The following is an 8,617-nucleotide window of genomic DNA, read 5'->3' on the forward strand; positions in this document are numbered from 1 at the left end:
CATTGCTTAAGCTTACTGAAAGCTCAAATTCAGGGTTGTAAGGCTCCCATGGTGCTTGTTCACACACAGCTTGCTGCTGGAGTTTTCTTGGTTTTCAGTAAGACTATTTTAACAGCACCTCATTTGCAAACCCACAGTGGTTTGTGATTTACCATGATTGTGTCCTTTGCATTTGAATTTTAAATTACTGTTGGTGTGTTTTGAATAATTTCATCAAGAGTGTGCCTTCCTTCATTCTCAGCTTTCATATTATTTCTCTTTGGACTTTACTGAATGTGAAAAGGAGGCAACACTGAGCCATATTTTTTTTTTAATATTTATTTGGCTGCATTGTGTCTTAGTTGTGGCATGCAGGATCTTGACTGTGCTGTGCACAGGTTCACTAGTTGCAGCTCGTGGGCTTAGCTGCCCCTCGCCATATGGGATCTTAGATAACCAACCGGGGATTGAACCCACGTCCCATGCATTGCAAGGCAGATTCTTAACCACTGGAGCACCAGGGAAGTCCCACCGTATTTGTCTTGACATCCTCTCTCTTAGTTCTTAAAGACTGTTACAGCTCTGAGATCACATACTTCTTGTAAGGGCTCAGTTTAGGGCTCTCATTCCCTTTATGTCCTATATGAGCAGAGTGAGGAGGATGGGGGAGGTGTTTAGTCTTCCAATTTCAATTTATTTCTCTAGTTACCTCTAGGCAATTTAATGAAGACCATGCACAATGAAAGGTGGACTGAGGAAGTAAATTATATGGTGCCGCATTTACATTTTCAAAAACAACACAGGTTACTACTTAAAAATTCAGGTTCTAATTTTAATGATCGAAAAAGAAATATAGTTCAGTTTATGCTTTTTCTAACTATTACCAAGACCTAGACCAACTCTTTTCCCTTTTACAACAAAATTCATAGTTCCTATGAAGCTTACATTTAGTTCCTATGTGGCTTACATTTAGGGAGATGTGGCAGGTATAGAAATGCAATATTTGTATATCCAGTAAGTCTCAGATTGGAACAATTTCCATGACAACTTATTTCAGTCTTCTTTAATGAAACATTTGCACAATTCACATACAGAATCAGCATTCTGTTGTTTGGCTCCAAGCATATTATTTTGTGTTATGAGATGTCATGTGTTCCAATTCTGGTGTCACATGCTGATATTTTTAGATATAGAAATATAATGCTATTATTCGATGGTAGAATAACTGTTGTGTGCTGGTCTCAGCCTATTAATAACCAATGTTGTGGCTGGATTGGCCCTTATGGTTCTTATTATGATTGAAAGTTAACTTCAGCAATAACCATCAGGAGAAAATTTGTAAAAGACTTATTGCACATCTTGGAAATTACATGGCATGTCTAGGGCCACATGGGCTTCCCTTGTGGCTTAGTTGGTAAAGAATCTGCCTGCCATGCTGGAGACCTGGGTTCTATTCCTGGGTTGGGAAAATCCCCTGGAGAAGAAAGGCTACTCACTCCAGTGTTCTGGCCTGGGGAATTCCATGGACTGTATGGTCCTCGGGGTTGCAAAGGGTCAGACACAACTGAGTGACTTTCACTGCTGTGGAGCCTCCACATGTGACAGTTTAGGGGCCAAGATTAGACCAGGTGGTTACTCAGAGCTTCTGAAGTAACAGAATCAGCAGGCATAGCCAAATCAGAGTTGAGAAAAGCGAGACTTCAGAGTTGGGAAAATGGTGTCAAGTTTTTGGTCCAGTATGAGATGAGGCTGTAAATGGCATAATTAATAACAAAGGTCAAAGCTGGGATGAAAAGGACCACTTAGGACACTGAATAAAAGGTAGGTTGTCAAGCAGATTGGAACAGAGACTGTGGATAAATGTTAAGAATGCCCTAGAGGAGTCCTCCTTATCCATGGCTTTGTTTTCTGAGGTTTCAGTTACCTGAGGTCCAACATGGTCTGAAAATATTAAACAGTAAATTCCAGGATACACAATGCACAAATTTTAAGTTGTGCACCCTTCTAGGTAGCACAATGAAATCTCATGACATCAGCTCCATCCCTCTCAGGACATGCATTATTCCTTTGTCCAGAGGTACCCACCCATTAGTCACCTAGTAGCTGCCTTGGTTATCAGACAGAGGCAGTACTGCAGTGCTTGCATCCGAGTAATCCTTACTTTATACTTAATAATGGCCTCAAAGCACAAGAGTAGTGATATTTGCAGTTCAAATATGCCAAAAAGAAGCTGTAAAGTGCTTCCTTTAAGTGAAAAGGTCTAAGTTTTCAACTGAATACAGAAGAGGAAACATTGTATGCTGAGGCTTTTGTGAAGAAGGAAGAAGAAATTTGTGCTAGTTTTGCTGTCACATCTCAAACTGCAAAATTATGGCCACACTGTGTGATAAGTGCTTAAGATGGAAAAGGCATTAAATGTATACAATAAGGTATTTTGATGGAGACCACGTTCACATAATTTTTATTACAGTAAATTCTTGCAATCATTCTATTATTAGTTATTGCCATTAATCTCTTACTTTAATTTATCAAGGTGTGTATGCATAGGAAAAACATAGTATATATAAGATTTGGCACTGTCCTCTGTTTCAGGCATCCTCTAGGGATCTTGGAACATGTTCTCCACGAAGAAGGGGTGACCACAGTACATGTGGGTGGGGGTAGAGGTGGCCTGACGCCATGCTGTGGACATGATTCCTCAAAGGAGGTTTGCAGAGCTAGCTATCAACTGTATTCAACTGAAACCTTGGGAAGGAGTGGATCATTCTTTCATATGCCCTTGGATTGCCTATTCAAGCCAGGCGTATGTATAGTTGTGTAGGAGATGGATTGCTTCAATGCTATGACCCTTAGAGCAAGCTTTGAAGCAGCTTTCACAACCATGCTGCAAGCTATTGGACAGCTGTGTGGCCTTGGGAAGTTTGTAGGTTGCACTCAGATGCTCAGTCGTGTCCAACTCTTTGTGACCCTCCGGACTGTAGCCCACCAGGGTCCTCTGTCCATGTGATTTTCCAGGCTAGAATATTGGAGTGGGTTGCCATGTCCTCCTCCAGGGGATCTTCCTGACCCAGGGATCAACCCTGTGTCTCCCACATCTCCTGCATTATTAGGTGGATTCTTTACCACTAGCGCCTTAGGGAAGCCTAGGGCTCTAGAATTGTGTGGGAAGGAATAGATGATTTCTTCAGTGAGTTTTTCTTCATATTGAGGGCTTAGAAATAAGGCTCATGTATATTTTACTATTATTACATATCATATCAAAAAAGCCATGTAGGTGAATTTGTAAGCAGTGCCCCTTACATCTACCTAGTGAGTTTGTGGTAAAATTGTTTACTAAGATTTGTGTGCAACTACCCTACAGGTGAGTTCAGTGTATCCCACTCCTTCCAAATTTCTCTGTTGAAATACCCAGTAACAATTATCTTTCAGAAGGTTCAAGACATGGGTTTTTGATGAAGATTGTGATTTTAGGAATGGTGCAAAACATCTGTTATTTCGAGCTAGCTTTCCAAAGGGATGTCTTATTCAAAAGTTTAATATCAGAATTGAGGGAATTAAGTGGTTGAGACCTACCTGTTTCATTTTCTGCAAATTTTATTTTTTATTTTCATTGGTGAAAAATTAGATGAAATTATGGATGTGCTAGCATCTTAATTTTAATTCCCTTTAAAATAAATAATACATTAGCTCTCCTGCCCCAGCGGGAAGAAAATAATTGAAACACTGTATTCATTTCTTGAACACAGAAAAAGTAAGAGGTAATGGCATACTCTGACACCTTAGCTGCTTTTTGAAATCTCCAAGAGACTGGGGTGGGGGGGGTGGTTTGACATAATACTGTCACATTTTTGTTAGAAACAAACATATTCCTCTTGTTATTTCTTTGTCAAAAGTTATTCATTTCGCCTGTGGTTAATGTTTTGTAAGTTTCTATATCTGGCTAATATAAGAGCATCTTCGTTGAAGTCTCTTATGAAACTTTGTATACACAGTGGAGATTTTAAAATTAATATTATAATTTGCTTTGTAAAACAATGTAGTCCTATATTGAAACAAAACACTTCAAGAGTCTAGGAGTGGTTCATCTAGGGGTAATTTAGGACACCAATCGTGGACACAAAATAGAACAGTCATGGTTATGCATTGGTGATGTTGATGGTGTATCTACAACATAGCCCCACTAATTCCTTACTAAAAATAGTAGTGATAACTGCTATTCTAGGGCTATTAGATCAGATATCATGCTGTTCTATAATTGTTTATGTATCTACTTCCCTCTCTGCAGTGTGAGTTTTTCAAGGGCATGGTCCATGTCTCATTCCTTTTTGTATTCCCTGCAGTGTTAAACTCAGTGCCAGGCCCTTCATAGTTGCTCTATAAATGCCTGCTGTTTGCTTTGTATAGGAAAACAGAACTGTTTTAATGATTCTTACTTGGATGTCAAAATTTTCAAACTCAAAGCTCCACACTTACATGGAGGTATTACATGCTTGCCCCACCTCTTTCCCCCATGTCTATTGTCTTTCCCTAATATATGCATATCCTTGACTTCAGCCATAGGTTCCATCCTATTCTAAACTGTATGTACTCAGGGGAGAGGCACCAGCACCACAATAGGCCCTCCTCTGTGAAGGTCAGGGCTAGTGTGTGCTGTATTTGTAGGAATAGGGATAAGACTGTAGGCTTAGCGTGTGACTAACAGAGGACTTGTACTCTGCCATCCTTTTCCAATAGGGAGTCTAGTTTGGCCGGGCTTTGTGTGTATGCAAAGTAGGTGCCACCTGTATCACATGATCCTGCCATGTCTGAAAGGCATCTGTAGGGAGTTGGAATAGCCACGGTTTGTCAGTACATGGTCAGTTGTATCTTGAATTGGTGGAAAAAAATGGGTAGTTACACCTTAGGGATATATGTCCTAATTTTGACAGTCCAAGAAGTTTGACAAACTGCAAAACAGTCAAATGAACGTGCTTTGTAGTCTTAGAAGATTTGGCTTTGTGCTGTAATGGTGTAGTACTTGCTCAGTCGTGTCTGACTCTGCGACTCCATGGATGTAGCCTGCCAGGCTCCTCTGTCCATGGGATTCTTCAGGCAAGAATACTGGAATGGGTAGCCATTCCCTTCTCCAGGAGATCTTCCCAACCCAGGGATTGAACCTGGATCCCCTGTATGGCAGGCAGATTCTTTACAGTCTCAGCCATCAGGGAAGCCCTAAACATGAGTGTTCTTGCATTGGCCGGGAATCAAACCCAGGCCTCCTGCATGGCAGGCAAGAATTCTACCACTAAACCACTAATGCTTACAGTGGTAATGATGTGCTTTGGGTTAAATCACATGACTTCCCTGAAACCCATTTTCTCATCCATAAACTGAAATTAATAATAACAACTAAAAAAAAATAATAGCAACTCTATTGCCTTATGGTCTAGCAATTCCACTCCTAGGCATACATCTGGAAAAAAAAGCATGGTTTGACAGGATACATGCACCGTAGTGTTCATTGTAGCACTGTTTACAATAGCTAAGACATGGAAGCAACCTCAGGGTCCATCGACAGATGAATGGATCAAGAAGATGTGGTACATACATATGATGGAAATTACTCAGCCATAAAAAAGAATGAAACAATGCCATTGCAACAACACAGATGAACCTATAGACTATCTTACTATGTGAAGTCAGACAGAGAAGGAGAAATATTATATAATATTGCTTATATGTACAATCTGAAATATGACACAAATGAACCCATCTATGAAACAGAAACAGAATTAAGTACATACAGAACAAACTGGTGGTTGCCAAGGGGGAGGTGGATGGGGGAGGGATGAATTGGGATTTGCAGATGCAAGCTTTAATACATAAAATGGATAAAAATAGGGTTCTAGTGTATAGCACAAGGAACGATGTTCAATATTATGCAAGAAAACATAATAGAAAAGAATATGAAAAACCATAATGGAAAAGAATATTAAAAAGAATATGTAACTGAATCACTTTGCTGTATACTAAAAACTAATACAACATAGTAAATAAACTATATTTCAATAAAAAACAATAGCATGTCTATTAGCCTCATAAGGATATTTTGAAGACTAAATGTAATGATATATGTGAAAATAATATGCCATAAATATAAAAATATTATCACATATTTAATTGTAATTTCAAGTGTTCAAACTTGTTTTGCACTAAGTATGAGATAGAAGCTTCTTTTCTATTATGTTGCACAATTTTGATATTATTCTGGCTAAAATGTAAAAACTCAGATAGTTAAATCATTATATAGATTCTGACCACATTGGAAAAAAAATCCTTTAAATAAGGTAATTTTTCAAGAAGGTATAGAAGCTGCAAGTGGCAACCAGAGGCATGATTTGCGACTAATAAGACCTTGCATTATCTTAAAAAGTTACTTATTTGGAACAGTGCTCCAGGAAATCTAATTTGAGATCATTTAAATGTCAGTAAATTAAGGGGCCCAGATGATTAAATATAGTGTACAGATATTAAAAGCTGCAGGGATGAAGGGCAAGAACATTATTCTCATTCTGATTAAGAATTGCTACACAGAGTTCTTTTTCTAGTGTAGTAGATATTAAAAGCTACACCTTTTGTTTTGCATTTCTGAAAACTCAATAGTGGATTAGGAAATGTGGAGAGAAGAGAGAATAATACATTTTGATATCCTTAAGACCTTGAATACTTTCCCTTGCCTTTAGAGTAAAATTAAGTTGAGTGAAATTAAGTAGAGTAAAATTAAGCTGAAAGAACTAAGTTGGAGAAGGTGTTATATAATTCTTGGGATTTCCATTGATGACTTACATTCCAAGATCCTCTTGTGACCACCTTAAATTAATATTTAAATTTTTATTGAATGATTACTATATCCTGGGCAACAGATTTGGAGGGAGAAGGAGTTCATAGAAGCATGAGGTGTAATTCTTTTTTTAATATTTATTTTTATTTATTTATTTGGTTGTGCTGGGTCTTAGTTGCAGCATGTGGACTCTTAGCTGTGGCATGTGAGATCTAGTTTCCTGACCAGGGATGGAACCCGTGTGTCCTGCATTGGGAGCATGGAGTCTCAGCCACTGGACCATCAGGGAAGTCCCAAGATGTGATTCTTTTGAAGGGTATCTCAGTGTCGGCCAAATGTTCTGGAACTTTGGTAAGCCTAAGAATCACCTGGAGAGCTTGTGAAAATGCAGATTTTCAGCACTCATCTGCAGAGCTTTTGATTCCACAGGGCTGGGGTGGAGCTCTGGAGTCTGAATTGCTATGAAGAAACCAGGTAATTCTAATTCACACTCTACACTGGTTTGGAGGAAGCAACAGTTTTGTATCAGTACAAAGAACTGTGGTTAACAGTAGAGATACAGAGCCTAACGGGAGTATTGGGAATGGGGAAATGACTTGTGTCTGGTGAAATTTAGGGAAGTCTGCAAAAGGAAGTCTGGTTTGAGCTGAGCAATGAAGGCAGGATGGCTACAGGTGGGTACAGCGAGGTGGCGGGGGAGGGAAGGGAGAATCAAAGAGGCAGGAGGAAGCATTCCAGGTGGAGGGTTAGCCAGCAAAATGGTCCATATGTGAAAGCACTTGGGGAATGGTAAATAATCTGATAAGGCCAGATTGTGAAGTGCCTGTAGTACTATAGTAGTTGTTGATCAGTTGCTCAGTCATGTCCTACTCTGGCTAATGTAAATAGCAGGAGGAGAAGGGGACGACAGAGGTTGAGATGTTTGGATGGCATCAGCAACTCAATGGACATGAGTTTGAGTAAGCTCTGGGAGTTGGTGATGGACAGGGAAGCCTGGTGTGCTGCAGTCCATGAGGTCGCAAAGAGTCAGACACACTGGGCGACTGAACTGAACTGAACTGAAGAAGGAATGCGGCATCATTAATTTTGCTTTCACTAGTGACTCATTAATTCTTCATGACAACCCTTTAACACTGGTGGTATGATCTCCCATTTTACAGCTGAAGAAACTGAGGCTTAGAGAAATGAAGTCCTGTGCCTGAGGTCTCATAGCCAATGCCTAGCAGAGTCAATGCAGATGCTGCTCACTACAATGGGGAAACACATCCATTATTCATCATGCAGTAAAAGGTTGTTACGCAAAGTGTCAGGCACTCAGTTTATTATATAAAATCCTTCTAAAAACCAGATATTCAGTTACATGATTTAAAAAGTTAAATCTAAATTACAATGAAATGTCACCTAACACCGGTCAGAATGACCATCACAAAAAATCTACAAACAATGCATGTTGGAGAGGGTGTGGAGAAAAGGGAACCCTCTTGCATTATCGGCAGGAATGTAAATTTGGTACAGCCACTATGAAGAACAGTAAGGAGATTCCTTAAAAAACAAGGAATAAAACTACCTTATAACCCAGCAATCCCACTCCTGGGCATATATCCTGAGAAAACCATAATTCCAAAAGATACATGCACCCCAATGTTCATTGCAGCACTATTTACATTAGCCAGGATATGGAGACAACCTAAATGTCCATCAACAGAGGAATAGATAAAGATGGCATACATATATACAATGAAATGTTAGCCATAAAAAGGAACAAAATTGGGTCATTTGTAGAGACATAGATGGACATAAAGACTATCATACAAAGTG

The 8,617-nt window shown here is 39.3% G+C and overlaps 1 non-coding gene across 1 annotated transcript; it reads right to left on the reverse strand.

Annotated features, from left to right (window-relative positions):
* Nucleotides 1-5,207: 5,207 nt before the first annotated feature.
* Nucleotides 5,208-5,278, reverse strand: TRNAG-GCC. Its single transcript has one exon. It is a non-coding gene; the product is annotated as a tRNA-Gly (tRNA).
* Nucleotides 5,279-8,617: the final 3,339 nt, after the last annotated feature.

The sequence above is a fragment of the Cervus elaphus genome, chromosome X (genome assembly GCF_910594005.1).
Source record: "Cervus elaphus chromosome X, mCerEla1.1, whole genome shotgun sequence".
NCBI lineage: Eukaryota > Metazoa > Chordata > Mammalia > Artiodactyla > Cervidae > Cervus > Cervus elaphus.